Below are 16,878 nucleotides of genomic sequence, written 5' to 3' on the forward strand. Positions count from 1 at the left end.
TGCTTTATAACTTGTTATAAGCACTAACAGCCTTTCATAGTGTCTCATAATAAGACTTATGTTACACCTCTTTCCATCCATGCACCTTTCTGGGGGGGGGGGGTGACCTAATTGGTTATGCCTCTTTCCATCCATGCACCTTTCTGGGGGGGGGGGGGTGACCTAATTGGTTCTGCCTCTTTCCATCCATGCACCTCCATTCACCTTTCTGGGGGGGGGGGTGACCTAAGTGGTTCTGCCTCTTTCCATCCATGCACCTTTCTGGGGGGGGGGGGTGACCTAATTGGTTATGCCTCTTTCCATCCATGCACCTTTCTGGGGGGGTGACCTAATTGGTTATGCCTCTTTCCATCCATGCACCTTTCTGGGGGGGGGTGACCTAATTGTTCTGCCTCTTTCCATCCATGCACCTTTTTTGTGGTGCAATGCATGCCCTCAGATCGCCCTATAATTTGACCCCTGTGACTCTCTCTTATAGGTACGTTCCAGGGCCAGTGGTTGGGGGGGATGCGGCACGGCTATGGGGTCCGGCAGAGTGTGCCATACGGCATGGCGGCCGTCATCCTCTACCCGCTCCGCACGTCCATAAACTCCCTCCGCTCCGAGCACAGCCACGGCCCCTCCACCCCGCTGGAGGACGGCGCCGGGACCACCGTCTCGCCTGCCGACGGGGTGGTGGGAGGCGGGCTGGTCGGGAGTCCCGTGGGGAGGGGGGGCTTCGCTCTGACTGCGCCCAGCGAGGCGGACCGTCGGGGGAAGAGGAAAGGTGAGACTCTGCTGTTTGTGGGCAGCTGGTCGGGATCTATGAGCTAATACTTCCATTAGCCCTGCTTCTCTAGTCCAAATCTATTGGCACTTTGACATGGACTTACTGTTATTATGTCACACTTGTGTTTGTATGTCAGTTGTCCATTTCTGTAAAGTTGCATCGTATCGTATTTTGTAGGATAAATAACGTCGTGTCGTTTCATATCCCAGGCCGTTTCCGCCAGTCGATCCTGAGTGGTCTGAAGCTGCGTCGCTCCGAGTCCAAGAGTTCCCTGGCCAGTCAGCTGAGTAAACAGAGCTCGTTCTGCAGCGAGGCCGGCATGAGCACCGTCTCCTCTGCCGCCTCCGACATACACTCCAACGCTAGCCAGGACGGCGAGCAGGGCGCTCCTGTGGATGCCACGGTCACCGAGGCCTACGCCGGCGAGTGGCGCAGTGACCAGCGGGCGGGTTGGGGCGTGAGCCGGCGCTCCGACGGTCTACGCTACGAGGGGAGTGGGTGGCCAACAAGCGCCATGGTTACGGCTGTACAACGTTCCCGACAGCACCAAAGAGGAAGGGAAGTACAAGCAGAACGCGCTGGTCAGCGGGAAGCGGAAGAACCTGATTCCTCTGAGAGCCAGTAAGATCAGGGAGAAGGTGGAGCGGGCTGTGGAAGCAGCTGAGAAGGCTGCAGACATCGCCAAGCAGAAGGCAGAGATCGCCCTGTCCAGGTGAGACACAGACCCATGGAGTTGATCTCTGTTGCTGTGGTAACAGTAGTCAGGGTTAGCGCTAGCTGCAGACATCGCCAAGCAGAAGGCAGAGATCGCCCTGTCCAGGTGAGACACAGACCCATGGTGTTGATCTCTGTTGCTGTGGTAACAGTAGTCGGGGTTAGAGCTAAGGCTAAGGTTAGGCATAGGTTAGGAAACCGGAGATCTCTGTTGCTGTGGTAACAGTAGTCGGGGTTAGAGCTAAGGCTAAGGTTAGGCTTAGGTTAGGGAACCGGAGATCTCTGTTGCTGTGGTAACAGTAGTGGGGTTAGAGCTAGGGGTACGGTTAGGCTTAGGTTAGGGAGCCGGAGGAGGTGGCCAACATCTATGTCTTTGACAAGTGCACTTAAAGATTCTCTGCTATCTTGCCATGTGCCAAATGGGCCGGTTTCCAGACTAAAAGGCCTAGTTGAGAATATCCATGAAAGGTTGTTTTTAAGTCCAGAAATAGGTTTAATCTGGGTCAGGTAAACTGTCCCTAGGGGTCCGATAGGCCTGTAGTCTCAGCAACTCTTCAAGCAGTATGGTTGTACCGTACTGAGGTAACAGGTCAGGTAAACTGTCCCTAGGGGTCCGATAGGCCTGTAGTCTAAGCAACTCTTCAAGCGGTATGGTTGTACCGTACTGAGGTAACAGGTCAGGTAAACTGTCCCTAGGGGTCCGATAGGCCTGTAGTCTAAGCAACTCTTCAAGCAGTATGGTTGTACCGTACTGAGGTAACAGGTCAGGTAAACTGTCCCTAGGGGTCCGATAGGCCTGTAGTCTCAGCAACTCTTCAAGCAGTATGGTTGTACCGTACTGAGGTAACAGGTCAGGTAAACTGTCCCTAGGGGTCCGATAGGCCTGTAGTCTAAGCAACTCTTCAAGCAGTATGGTTGTACCGTACTGAGGTAACAGGTCAGGTAAACTGTCCCTAGGGGTCCGATAGGCCTGTAGTCTAAGCAACTCTTCAAGCAGTATGGTTGTACCGTACTGAGGTAACAGGTCAGGTAAACTGTCCCTAGGGGTCCGATAGGCCTGTAGTCTCAGCAACTCTTCAAGCAGTATGGTTGTACCGTACTGAGGTAACAGGTCAGGTAAACTGTCCCTAGGGGTCCGATAGGCCTGTAGTCTCAGCAACTCTTCAAGCAGTATGGTTGTACCGTACTGAGGTAACAGGTCAGGTAAACTGTCCCTAGGGGTCCGATAGGCCTGTAGTCTCAGCAACTCTTCAAGCAGTATGGTTGTACCGTACTGAGGTAACAGGTCAGGTAAACTGTCCCTAGGGGTCCGATAGGCCTGTAGTCTAAGCAAGCAACTCTTCAAGCAGTATGGTTGTACCGTACTGAGGTAACAGGTCAGGTAAACTGTCCCTAGGGGTCCGATAGGCCTGTAGTCTCAGCAACTCTTCAAGCAGTATGGTTGTACCGTACTGAGGTAACAGGTCAGGTAAACTGTCCCTAGGGGTCCGATAGGCCTGTAGTCTCAGCAACTCTTCAAGCAGTATGGTTGTACCGTACTGAGGTAACAGGTCAGGTAAACTGTCCCTAGGGGTCCGATAGGCCTGTAGTCTCAGCAACTCTTCAAGCAGTATGGTTGTACCGTACTGAGGTAACAGGTCAGGTAAACTGTCCCTAGGGGTCCGATAGGCCTGTAGTCTCAGCAACTCTTCAAGCAGTATGGTTGTACCGTACTGAGGTAACAGGTCAGGTAAACTGTCCCTAGGGGTCCGATAGGCCTGTAGTCTCAGCAACTCTTCAAGCAGTATGGTTGTACCGTACTGAGGTAACAGGTCAGGTAAACTGTCCCTAGGGGTCCGATAGGCCTGTAGTCTCAGCAACTCTTCAAGCAGTATGGTTGTACCGTACTGAGGTAACAGGTCAGGTAAACTGTCCCTAGGGGTCCGATAGGCCTGTAGTCTCAGCAACTCTTCAAGCAGTATGGTTGTACCGTACTGAGGTAACAGGTCAGGTAAACTGTCCCTAGGGGTCCGATAGGCCTGTAGTCTCAGCAACTCTTCAAGCAGTATGGTTGTACCGTACTGAGGTAACAGGTCAGGTAAACTGTCCCTAGGGGTCCGATAGGCCTGTAGTCTCAGCAACTCTTCAAGCAGTATGGTTGTACCGTACTGAGGTAACAGGTCAGGTAAACTGTCCCTAGGGGTCCGATAGGCCTGTAGTCTCAGCAACTCTTCAAGCAGTATGGTTGTACCGTACTGAGGTAACAGGTCAGGTAAACTGTCCCTAGGGGTCCGATAGGCCTGTAGTCTCAGCAACTCTTCAAGCAGTATGGTTGTACCGTACTGAGGTAACAGGTCAGGTAAACTGTCCCTAGGGGTCCGATAGGCCTGTAGTCTCAGCAACTCTTCAAGCAGTATGGTTGTACCGTACTGAGGTAACAGGTCAGGTAAACTGTCCCTAGGGGTCCGATAGGCCTGTAGTCTCAGCAACTCTTCAAGCAGTATGGTTGTACCGTACTGAGGTAACAGGTCAGGTAAACTGTCCCTAGGGGTCCGATAGGCCTGTAGTCTAAGCAACTCTTCAAGCAGTATGGTTGTACCGTACTGAGGTAACAGGTCAGGTAAACTGTCCCTAGGGGTCCGATAGGCCTGTAGTCTAAGCAACTCTTCAAGCAGTATGGTTGTACCGTACTGAGGTAACAGGTCAGGTAAACTGTCCCTAGGGGTCCGATAGGCCTGTAGTCTCAGCAACTCTTCAAGCAGTATGGTTGTACCGTACTGAGGTAACAGGTCAGGTAAACTGTCCCTAGGGGTCCGATAGGCCTGTAGTCTCAGCAACTCTTCAAGCAGTATGGTTGTACCGTACTGAGGTAACAGGTCAGGTAAACTGTCCCTAGGGGTCCGATAGGCCTGTAGTCTCAGCAACTCTTCAAGCAGTATGGTTGTACCGTACTGAGGTAACAGGTCAGGTAAACTGTCCCTAGGGGTCCGATAGGCCTGTAGTCTCAGCAACTCTTCAAGCAGTATGGTTGTACCGTACTGAGGTAACAGGTCAGGTAAACTGTCCCTAGGGGTCCGATAGGCCTGTAGTCTCAGCAACTCTTCAAGCGGTATGGTTGTACCGTACTGAGGTAACAGGTCAGACAAATTCTGAAGTTGTTCACCAAGCAAGCAAACCATTTCCTTAGAAAAACGAACCCATACAGATTGATTGTTTTGGATGACTGTATTATGTCAAGTAAAACAAATAAAAATAAAAAATGAAGACATCCTGTTGTGGTGAATTGATTACATTTGAGCCGATGATACTGTCAAAAAGAGAACAGTAAGGGATTGTGGTGATACAGTGGATGGCTGAGCTGTCCTGTTGGGACCATGGTGATACAGTGGATGGCTGTTCTGTCCTGTTGGGACCATGGTGATACAGTGGATGGCTGAGCTGTCCTGTTGGGACCATGGTGATACAGTGGATGGCTGAGCTGTCCTGTTAGGATCATGGTGATACAGTGGATGGCTGAGCTGTCCTGTTGGGACCATGGTGATACAGTGGATGGCTGAGCTGTCCTGTTGGGACCATGGTGATACAGTGGATGGCTGTTCTGTCCTGTTGGGACCATGGTGATACAGTGGATGGCTGAGCTGTCCTGTTGGGACCATGGTGATACAGTGGATGGCTGAGCTGTCCTGTTGGGACCATGGTGATACAGTGGATGGCTGAGCTGTCCTGTTGGGACCATGGTGATACAGTGGATGGCTGAGCTGTCCTGTTGGGATCATGGTGATAGAGTGGATGGCTGAGCTGTCCTGTTAGGATCATGGTGATAGAGTGGATGGCTGTTCTGTCCTGTTAGGATCATGGTGATAGAGTGGATGGCTGTTCTGTCCTGTGGGATCATAGTGATAGAGTGGATGGCTGTTCTGTCCTGTTAGGATCATGGTGATACACACACACACACACACACACACACACACACACACACACACACACACACACACACCTACCTTTTTTTCTCGCACTGTTGGTTAGAGCCTGTAAGTCAGCATTTCACTGTGAGGTCTACTACACATGTTGTATTGAGGATTTCACTGTGAGGTCTACTACACCTGTTGTATTGAGGATTTCACTGTGAGGTCTACTACACCTGTTGTATTCAGCATTTCACTGTAAGGTCTACTACACATGTTGTATTGAGGATTTCACTGTGAGGTCTACTACACCTGTTGTTGTCAGCATTTCACTGAGGTCTGTCCACCTGTTGTATTCAACATTTCACTGGAGGTCTACTACACCTGTTGTATTCAGATTTCACTGTAAGGTCTACTACACCTGTTGTATTCAGCATTTCACTGTAAGGTGACATTTCACTGTAAGGTCTGACATTTACTCATGAGGTGCTGACCTGTTGCACCCTCTACAACCACTGTGATTATTATTATTTGACCCTGCTGGTAATCTATGAACATTTGAACATCTTGGCCATGTTCTGTTATAATATCCATGGCACAGCCAGAAGAAGACTGGCTCATAGTCTGGTTCCTCTTTAGGTTTCTTCCTAGGTTCTGGCCTTTCTAGTGGAGTTTTTCTAGCCACCGTGCTTCTACACCTGCATTGCTTGCTGTTTGGGGTTTTAGGCTGGGTTTCTGTACAGCCCTTTGTGACATCAGCTGATGTAAGAAGGGCTTTATAAATACATTTGATTGATTGATTGATTGATAGAGTGGATGGCTGAGCTGTCCTGTTAGGATCATGGTGATAGAGTGGATGGCTGAGCTGTCCTGTTAGGACCATGGTGATACAGTGGATGGCTGAGCTGTCCTGCTGGGATCATGGTGATAGAGTGGATGGCTGAGCTGTCCGGTTAGGATCATGATGATAGAGTGGATGGCTGAGCTGTCCTGCTGGGATCATGGTGATAGAGTGGATGGCTGAGCTGTCCTGTTAGGACCATGGTGATAGAGTGGATGGCTGAGCTGTCCTGTTAGGATCATGGTGATAGAGTGGATGGCTGTTCTGTCCTGTTAGGATCATGGTGATAGAGTGGATGGCTGAGCTGTCCTGTTAGGATCATGGTGATAGAGTGGATGGCTGTTCTGTCCTGTTAGGATCATGGTGATAGAGTGGATGGCTGAGTTGTCCTGTTAGGACCATGGTGATAGAGTGGATGGCTGTTCTGTCCTGTTAGGATCATGGTGATAGAGTGGATGGCTGTTCTGTCCTGTTAGGACCATGGTGATAGAGTGGATGACTGTTCTGTCCTGCTGGGATCATGGTGATAGAGTGGATGGCTGTTCTGTCCTGCTGGGATCATGGTGATAGAGTGGATGGCTGTTCTGTCCTGTTAGGATCATGGTGATAGAGTGGATGGCTGTTCTGTCCTGTTAGGACCATGGTGATAGAGTGGATGGCTGTTCTGTCCTGTTAGGACCATGGTGATAGAGTGGATGGCTGAGCTGTCCTGTTGGGACCATGGTGATACAGTGGATGGCTGAGCTGTCCTGTTAGGATCATGGTGACAGAGTGGATTGCTGAGCTGTCCTGTTAGGATCATGGTGATAGAGTGGATGGCTGTTCTGTCCTGTTAGGATCATGGTGATAGAGTGGATGGCTGTTCTGTCCTGTTAGGACCATGGTGATAGAGTGGATGGCTGTTCTGTCCTGTTAGGACCATGGTGATAGAGTGGATGACTGTTCTGTCCTGCTGGGATCATGGTGATAGAGTGGATGGCTGTTCTGTCCTGTTAGGACCATGGTGATAGAGTGGATGGCTGAGCTGTCCTGTTAGGACCATGGTGATAGAGTGGATGGCTGTTCTGTCCTGTTAGGACCATGGTGATAGAGTGGATGGCTGTTCTGTCCTGTTAGGACCATGGTGATAGAGTGGATGGCTGTTCTGTCCTGCTGGGATCTGTTTGTGGAAACATTCCACTCCTTGCCAATCGTTGTCAAACACATTTGACACAAGGAGAGGAATGTTATCAGAAAACGGGTTCTGGATGCCATTCTAGTATAAAATCCATCCCTAAAATGGATGCAAAGGGCTGAACAGAAAACCAGGCCATTTAGCTGAATGTTCCGGGGGAAATATTACACTCACCGGAGGAACAGTCTGAGAAAGAGAACCATCCTGATAAAGAAGAAACCCCAGGCCAGACAGATACAAGGTGTAAACAACAGTCCTTAAGGCAACACACAACCCAGGCCAGACAGATACAGTCCTTAAGGCAACACACAACCCAGGCCAGACAGATACAGTCCTTAAGGCAACACACAACCCCAGGCCAGACAGATACAGGGTGTAAACAACAGTCCTTAAGGCAACACACAACCCCAGGCCAGACAGATACAGGGTGTAAACAACAGTCCTTAAGGCAACACACAACACAAAACCCAGGCCAGACAGATACAGGGTGTAAACAACAGTCCTTAAGGCAACACACAACACAAAACCCCAGGCCAGACAGATACAGGGTGTAAACAACAGTCCTTATCTGTCTGGCCAGACAGATACCGGGTGTAAACAACAGTCCTTAAGGCAACACACAGCACAAAACCCAGGCCAGACAGATACAGGGTGTAAACAACAGTCCTTAAGGCAACACACAGCACCAAGACAATCTACACACAGATTTAAATCTACAACCAGCATCTACATCAAGCATTTTAATATCTCTGTCTCTCTCTCTCTCTCTCTCTCTCTCTCTCTCTCTCTCTCTCTCTCTCTCTCTCTCTCTCTCTCTCTCTCTCTCTCTCTCTCTCTCTCTCTCTTTCTATGTGTCTCTCTCTCTCTCTCTGTCTCTGTCAATCTCTGTCTCTGTCTCTGTCTCTCTCGCTCTCTCTGTGTCTCTCTCTCTGTCAATCTCTGTCTCTGTCTTTGTCTCTCTCTCTGTCAATCTCTGTCTCTGTCGCTCTCTCTCTTTCTCTGTCTCTTTCTCTCTGTGTCTCTCTCTCTCTCTCTCTGTCTCTGTCTCTCTCTTTCTCTGTCTCTTTCTCTCTGTGTCTCTCTCTCTGTCTCTCTCTGTCTCTCTCTGTCTCTGTCTCTCTCTTTCTCTGTTTCTTTTCTCTCTGTCTCTCTGTCTCTGTCTCTCTCTTTCTCTGTTTCTTTCTCTCTCTGTCTCTCTCTCTGTCTCTGTCTCTGCCTCTCTCTCTTTCTCTGTTTCTTTCTCTCTCTGTCTCTCTCTCTGTCTCTGTCTCTGCCTCTCTCTCTTTCTCTGTTTCTTTCTCTCTCTGTCTCTCTCTCTGTCTCTGTCTCTGCCTCTCTCTCTTTCTCTGTTTCTTTCTCTCTCTGCCTCTCAGGATGAGCCACGCGAGGGGAAAGGCGGATGCAGCTGAAGGTGTGGCCCTGAAGGCTAGCGAGGAATGTCGGATGGCCAGGGTCGCTGCCAAGGAACTCTCGCCGTCATTCCATACCCATGGAAACGGTGAATCCAACGGTGAGTCAATCACAGAGAAATTGACTTAGCTACAGTAACTACTGTACACATGCCCAACCAGGCAGAGAAAAATAATTCAAATCAATTGGAGAATTTGAAGTAACTTTATTGAAACGTCCTTTACAGACAATCTGGGCTGGATTCAGTCAGTAGTGTACCCAAATTCTAAGTCTCATTATGTTGTCCTCTTACCTGAGTTAACACAGTACATGGTGTACTGTGCTGTGTAATATTACCTGTGTAATATTATTGACCTTTTATTTTCCTCTTACTTGAATTAACACAGCTGTGTAATCCTGATGTACAGTTCCAGTTTTACAACACCTACACATTCTAGGATTTTTCTTTATTTAAAAAAAAACTATTTTCTACATTGTAGAATAATAGTCAATAATAGTCAAGACATCCACACTATGACATAACACATGTGGATACATGTAGTAACCAAAAAAAGTGTTAAACAAATGAAAATATATTTTCGATTTTCGATTTCTTCAAAGTAGCCACCCTTTGCCTTGATGACAGTTTTGCAAACTCTTAGCATTCTCTCAACCAGCTTCACCTGGAATGCTTTTTCAACAGTCTTGAAGGAGTTCCCACATATGCTGAGCACTTGTTGGCTGCTTTTCTCTCACTCTGTGGTCCAGATCATCCCAAGCCATCTCAATTGGATTGAGGTTGGGTGATTGTGTAGGCCATCGGATGCAGCACTCCATCCCTCTCCTTCTTGGTCAAATAGCCCTTACACAGCCTGGAGGTGCGTGGAGTTCATTGTCATGTTGAAAAACAAATGAAAGTCCCACTAAGTGCAAACCAGATTGGATGGCGTTTTGCTGCAGAATGCTGTGGTAGCCATGCTGTTTGAGTGTGCCTTGAATTCTAAATAAATCACTGACAATGTCACCAGCAAAGCACCCCCACATCAACAAACCTCCTCCTCCATGCTTCACGGTGGGAACCACACATGCGGAGATCATCCGTTCACCTACTCTGCATTTCACAAAGACAAGGCGGTCGGAACCCAAAAATCTCCAGTTTGGACTCATCAGACCAAAGGACAGATTTCCACCGGTCTAATGTCCATTGCTCATGTTTCTTTGGCCCAAGCAAGTCTCTTCTTATTGGTGTCCTTTAGTCGTGGTTTCTTAGCAGCAATTTGACCATGAAGACCTGATTCTCACAGTCTCCTCTGAACAGTTGATGTTGAGATGTGTCTGTTACTTGAACTCTGTGAAGCATTTATTTGGGTTGCAATCTGAGGCTGGTAACACTAATGAATTTATCCTCTGCAGCAGAGGTAACTCTGGGTCTTCCTGTCCTGTGGTGGTCCTCATGAGAGCCAGTTAACTCTAATGAACTCATCCTCTGCAGCAGAGGTAACTCTGTGTCTTCCTTTCCTGTGGTGGTCCTCAGGAGAGCCAGTTTCATCACAGCGCTTGATGGTTTTTGCGACTGCACTTTCATGCCTTAAAGCAATGGTGGACTGTCATTTCTCTTTGCTTATTTGAGCTGTTCTTGCCATAATATGGACTTGGTCTTTTATCAAATAGGGCTATCTTCTGTATATCACCCTATACCATGTCACAACGCAACTGATTGGCTCAAACGCATTTAAAGGAAAGAAATTCCACAAACAAACTTTTAACAAGGCAAACCGTTTAATTGAAATGAATTCCAGGTGACTACCTCATGAAGCTGGTTGAGAGAATGCCAAGAGTGTGCAAAGATGTCGTCAAGGCAAAAGGGTGGCTACTTTGAAGAATCTGAAATATAAAATACATTTTGAATTGTTTAACCCTTTTTGGTTACTACATGATTCCATAGGTGTTATTTCATAGTTCTGATGTCTTCACTATTATTCTACAATGTAGAAAATAGTACGAATATAGAAAAACCCTTGAATGAGTCGGTGTGTCCAAACTTTTGACTGTTCTGTATGTCTGGTGGATCTCTGCCAAATCCCCTCTTTCATTGTGTTTCGTCTCTTCCCGCCTGTCTGCCTTTCTGCCTGCCTGTCTGTCTGCCTGTCTGCGTGCCTGTCTGTGTGCCTGTCTGTCTGCCTGTCTGCGTGCCTGTCTGTCTGCCTGTCTGTGTGCCTGCCTTTCTGCCTGTCTGCGTGCCTGTCTGTCTGCCTGTCTGTCTGCCTGTCTGCATGCCTGTCTGTCTGCCTGTCTGTCTGCCTGTCTGTCTGCCTGTCTGTCTGTCTGCCTGTCTGTCTGCCTGTCTGTCTGCCTGTCTGCGTGCCTGTCTGTCTGCCTGTCTGTCTGCCTGTCTGCGTGCCTGTCTGTCTGCCTGTCTGTCTGCCTGTCTGCGTGCCTGTCTGTCTGCCTGTCTGTCTGCCTGTCTGCGTGCCTGTCTGTCTGCCTGTCTGCGTGCCTGCCTTTCTGCCTGCCTGTCTGTCTGCCTGTCTGCGTGCCTGTCTGTCTGCCTGTCTGCGTGCCTGTCTGTCTGCCTGTCTGTCTGCCTGTCTGTCAGGTCTGGAGTGCCAGCGGCCCAATAAGCACCAGGACAACAAAGACCGCGAGATCATTTCCACGGGAACTGACAGTCCTGAGCTGTGCACCCCGGACACCACGCCTCCCTTGATAACGCCTGACCTCAGCCCAGTCCTGAGCGTCCCCCCCTCGCCCCCCTGCAGCCCGCCGACCTCTAAACAAGGCCACTCTCACCGTCCCAGAAACGCCTGCTTCATGCGGCAGAGCGCTGTGGACGACCAGGGAGGAGGAGCAGAGATACAGGTGCTAGTGGAGGGGCGGGGCATGGATCTCCAGAGGGGAGGGGCTAACAACTGGACAGAGGACATGTATCCGGACCGGGGGGGTCACAGCAGCCAATCCACCACCCCGTCTCTACTGGAGGAGCAGGAGGGACAAGTCAACGGCCACCAGCAGGTCCCGTCCAACCACAAACCGAGGGACAAGGCCTCGACCAACCACAAGTCCCGGGAACACACTTCCTCTTCCTATAGGTCGTGGGAGCACTCCTCCTCGTACAACCAGAAGCCCTCAAAGCACACCTCATCCAATCACAAGTCGAGGGAGTACATGCAGTCCAATCACAAAACATGGGATCATTCCTCCTCCTCCACCAATCACAGGGCCTGTGAGAATGCCTCTTCCAATTACAAGCAGCAGGTGCACATTTCATCCAATCACAAAGCCTTGGAGCATAACCTGTCCAATCACAAGACTTCTGAGCATGCTTCTTCCAATCACAAGTCGTGCCAAGATTATACCTGCTCCAATCACATCCCAGGGGACAATGTCTCCTCAGCCAATCACAACGACCCCCCAGAACATGTGTACCCCAACCACCACTCCAAGCAGCAGCACATCTCATCCAATCACAAGCTTAGCAAGCATGCCTTGCCCGACCCCGGGCTCGACAGCCCCGCAGAGGGCTGGACTGCCGAAGGCGCCCTGCAGTGGAGCCCTGCCCACTCACGCCTCATGGACAGAGAGGAAGAGGAGGACAGGCTGGGAGACTACACAGTAGACATGAGGTTCCAGCCCCTGGACTCCACTACCCAGAGGTCCCCTGGCCATTGCCCCAAAAGCAGGATGCGCCCGCGGGGCCTGCGGCCGGTCAAGGAGGGCTCCATGGACTCTGTACAGATGCTGGACACTCTGAATGTGGGGGCGGAGCAGGAGGAGTGGCCCCTGCACAGGGACCTCACTCTCTCCCCACCTCTCAAGTCTCAGCCAATCACCTTGGAGCAGGATGGGGAGCATCACACCCTCAAATCAAACTCAGTGAGTGATTTATTGGTATCAGATAGATCTGTAAACTGGACCTCAGGTTTTAAATACTAATACTATACTCTTAACTGTAGAATGAAGTCTGAGAATTAACACTTTCTCTCTCTTCTCTCTCCTCTCTCCTCCCGTCTCTCTCTCCCCTCTCCACTCATCTGCTTTCTCTCTCTCACTCTCTCCTCTTGTCTATCTCTCTCCTCTCTCCTCTCTTCTCCGTTCTCTCTCTCTCTCTCTCTCTCTCTCTCTCTCTCCTCCTGTCTCTCTCTACTCTCCTCTCTCCTCTTGTCTATCTCTCTCCTCTCTCCTCTCTCCTCTCTTCTCCGTTCTCTCTCTCTCTCTCTCTCTCTCTCTCTCTCTCTCTCTCTCCTCTCTGTCTCTCTCTCTCTCTCTCTCTCTCCTCCTGTCTCTCTCTCTCTCCTCTCTCCTCCTGTCTCTCTCTCCTCTCCTCTCTCCTCCTGTCTCTCTCTCCTCTCCTCTCTCCTCCTGTCTCTCTCTCCTCTCCCTCTCCTCCTGTCTCTCTCTCCTCTCTCCTCCTGTCTCTCTTCCCTCTCCTCTCTCCTCCTGTCTCTCTCTCTCTCCTCTCTCCTCCTGTCCCTCTCTCCTCTCCTCTCTCCTCCTCCCCTCTCCTCCTGTCTCTCTCTCCTCTCTCCTCCTGTCTCTCTTCCCTATCCTCTCTCCTCCTGTCTCTCTCTCCTCTCCTCTCTCCTCCTCTCCCCTCTCCTCCTGTCTCTCTCTCCTCTCTCCTCCTGTCTCTCTTCCCTCTCCTCTCTCCTCTCTCCCCTCTCCTCTCTTCTCCTTTCTCTCTCTCTCTCCTCTCTCCTCCTGTTTCTCTCTCTCCTCCTGTCTCTCTCTCTCCTCCTGTCTTTCTCACCTCCTTTCTCTTTCCTTCTGTCTCTCTCTCTTCTCTCTCCTCCTTTCACTCTCTCTCCTCTCTCTACACCTGTCTCTTCTCTCTCCTGTCTCTTCTCTCTCCTCCTGTCTCTCTCTCTCTCCTCCTGTCTCTCTCTCTCCTCCTGTCTCTTCTCTCTCCTCCCGTCTCTCTCTCCCTCCTCTCTCCTCCTATCTCTCCCAGGGCTCCAGCTCTGTCCTGGTTGTCATGGTTATTTTACTCAACATTGGAGTAGCCCTCCTCTTCATCCATTTCTTTATTTAACCTTCCTTCTATGATCTATTAAGTCGTGTTATGATGATGATGATAATGATGATGACTTATATTACATAAGTTATTATTGATCCAGACGTGACTCTGCCACGTGGAGCAGCGTGGGAGGAGCGTGGGAGGAGCATGGGAGGAGCGGAGGAGCAGTGTGGGAGCAGTGTGGGAGCAGCGTGGGAGCAGCGTGGGAGCAGCGTGGGAGCAGCGTGGGAGTCGACAGCATGGTGTTTCTATTGTCGTTAACCTCCTGCCTTCCCCAGCCCTTTGATGTTTAGCTCATCTCATGTCACAGACTCAGTTAAGGTATATAATTCAACGGATTTATCCATCTGCCTTGAGTTTATAAAACACTTAAAAAAAAAATGTAATTTAATTTTTTTAATGAATTGCCCTTTTTTTGTTGTGCTTGCAACCACGTGGAAAGGTATTTTGACTGTGGAAAGGAGTGGAACAGCAGCTTTGAGATGGTGATGATGCGATGTGGTGGCGTAGTCGGCCACAAACGGGTTCTGTTAGTAGGGCACCTGCTGTATGGAGGACAGGATACACAGGGCGCAGACTATGTCCACTGGGCCCATCCATCCAAGACTAGTGTACAGCACCCTCTGTCCTACACTGTATCCCACTTAACAATATGACATGCTAGCCCATGGTGATCCCACTTCTTCTTCTTCACCCACCTTAGCCCCTAACCCTATACCCGATGGCCTCATCCACCAACCGCTGGGGTGCCTCTCAAATGGCACCCTATTCCCTATATAGTGTACTACTTTTGACCAGAGCTCTATGGGGGCTACGGTTAAACACAGTGCATGATGGGTATAAGGTGGCATTAGGGATGCAGTCCAAACTATGCTGCAAGAGTAGATCCATGTTAAAGGGCTCCGCCATGTTTATTATCCTGTTCACTATAACACACACACACACGCACGCACGCACACACACACACGCACACGCACACGCACACGCACGCACGCACACACACACACACACACACACACACACGCACGCACGCACGCACGCACACACACACACACACACACACACACACACACACACACACACACACACACACACACACACACACACACACACTAACTCACACACACACACACTAACTCACACATACACACACACTCTCTCTCATGCACACTCTCTCTCTCACACACACACACACACACTGTCCTACATGCACACTCACACATACACACTCTCTCACACACACATACTCACTCTCACACACATACAGTCACACAGTCACACACACACGCAGTCATACACACACACACACACACACAGTCATACACACACACACAGTCACACACACACAGCCATTGCATTAAAACAGCATCTTTCTATCCCTCTGTCTGTTCCATCTGTTGTTCTTCATTTGTCCACAAACCCTCCTAGATGATCCATTCTTATGATTCACTGCAACTACGAACCGAGAGTTGGGATCAATGCCGTTTCACATTCAGTCGAATCAGGACACGGACATTTTTAAGATTTACGATTCGATTCATGAATTGAATAAAAACCCACACTTTTCTATTCATTTTTTTTTTTTTAATTCATGAATGATCTCAACCCCTACGCAACAAAACACACGTAGTGTCCACACACACACACACACACACACACACACACACACACACACACACACACACACACACACACACACACACACACACACACACACACACACACACACACACACACACACACACACACACACACACACACACACACACACACACACACAGGACTATGGAGGTGGGAGAATTCAGGCCCCTGTGTACAGCGTTGAGACTGTTACGTTATAACACTGATTCTAAATATATATATATATATATGTATGTATGTATCATTATTATTCAAATGTTTGTTACTGTTGAGCATTTTGCCAGACAGAGAGAATGCTGAGTGCCTCGTATTTATTTATTTTTTATTAATGTAATGATTCACTTGATGAAACCCCCCTCGTGGGAAATGCAGTCTGGGAGGGGGAGGTGGGTGACCTTCAGAATGGTGAACGGTTGACCCCGCCTGAAGTGGCATGCACCGTTTAGTCCCTCTCCCTGTCGGCCTTCTTCCAGAACAGTCCACAGGGAGAACTGGGTCTCTTCCAGACTAGTCCAAAGTCCCAAATGGAGCCCTCTTCCCTATATAGCTAGTGCACTGCTTTGGGAGAACAGGTGGTCCAGAATGGTGCATGGTATATAGTGAATAGGGTGCTATTTGGGAATACAAGTGTGTTCTCCTTCAGTGTCACTTCCAGACATGCTGGGGGACCCCATGTTTTTCAGCATGTTTGTTTAGCCTGCTCAATCTGGTGTCAGTCAGTTTGTGAGTCTCTCTCTCGCTCTCTCTCCGGCTCTCCTGGTGTTTTCATCCAGCTACAGGTGGCTGACGCTGAGACAGAGACCATCATCGGTGTCAAATAAATTTTAAAAAAACGCTAGCTTTAAAAAAATAAACTCTTGTGGATTTTCAAAATGTCGATCCAGAGTTTTATGAATGAGCTTTAAAAAAAAAAAAATCTGTTCCGCCTTTTTATACTCGGCACCCGGTGACATCATGTTGTGACATCATGTTGTGACATCATGTTGTGACATCATGTCGTGACATCATGTTGTGACATCATGTTGTGACATCATTGCATGCCCAAGCATGCTCTTTTCTTACGTTTTTTTGGTTTCTGACATGTGGAGAAAAATAATGAAAATGTTTGAAATGACTGTGTGTGTCGGTGTTGGTTACTGCCGCTCTCCTCCATATTATAGCCTCACACACACACACACACACACACACACACACACACACACACACACACACACACACACACACACACACACACACACACACACACACACACACACACACACACACACACACACACACACACACACACACACACACACACACACACACACACACACATAACGTATAGTGGACTGGATTTCAGATGTTAAAATACTTTTCCTAGTGTCTGAATGTATAGTAACGACAGGCTGACTGTAGTGACTTGTCTTTCTGCAGTATGTTTCTGTGTAAAAAAGGTCAGCCAGCACTCAA

General features: G+C 49.2%; 1 pseudogene; it reads left to right on the plus strand.

Annotated features, from left to right (window-relative positions):
* Nucleotides 1-14,791, plus strand: part of LOC124019855 — a 33,794-nt pseudogene extending 19,003 nt beyond the window's left edge.
* The last annotated feature ends 2,087 nt before the right edge of the window (nucleotides 14,792-16,878 follow it).

The sequence above is a fragment of the Oncorhynchus gorbuscha genome, unplaced genomic scaffold (assembly GCF_021184085.1).
Source record: "Oncorhynchus gorbuscha isolate QuinsamMale2020 ecotype Even-year unplaced genomic scaffold, OgorEven_v1.0 Un_scaffold_697, whole genome shotgun sequence".
Taxonomy (NCBI): domain Eukaryota; kingdom Metazoa; phylum Chordata; class Actinopteri; order Salmoniformes; family Salmonidae; genus Oncorhynchus; species Oncorhynchus gorbuscha.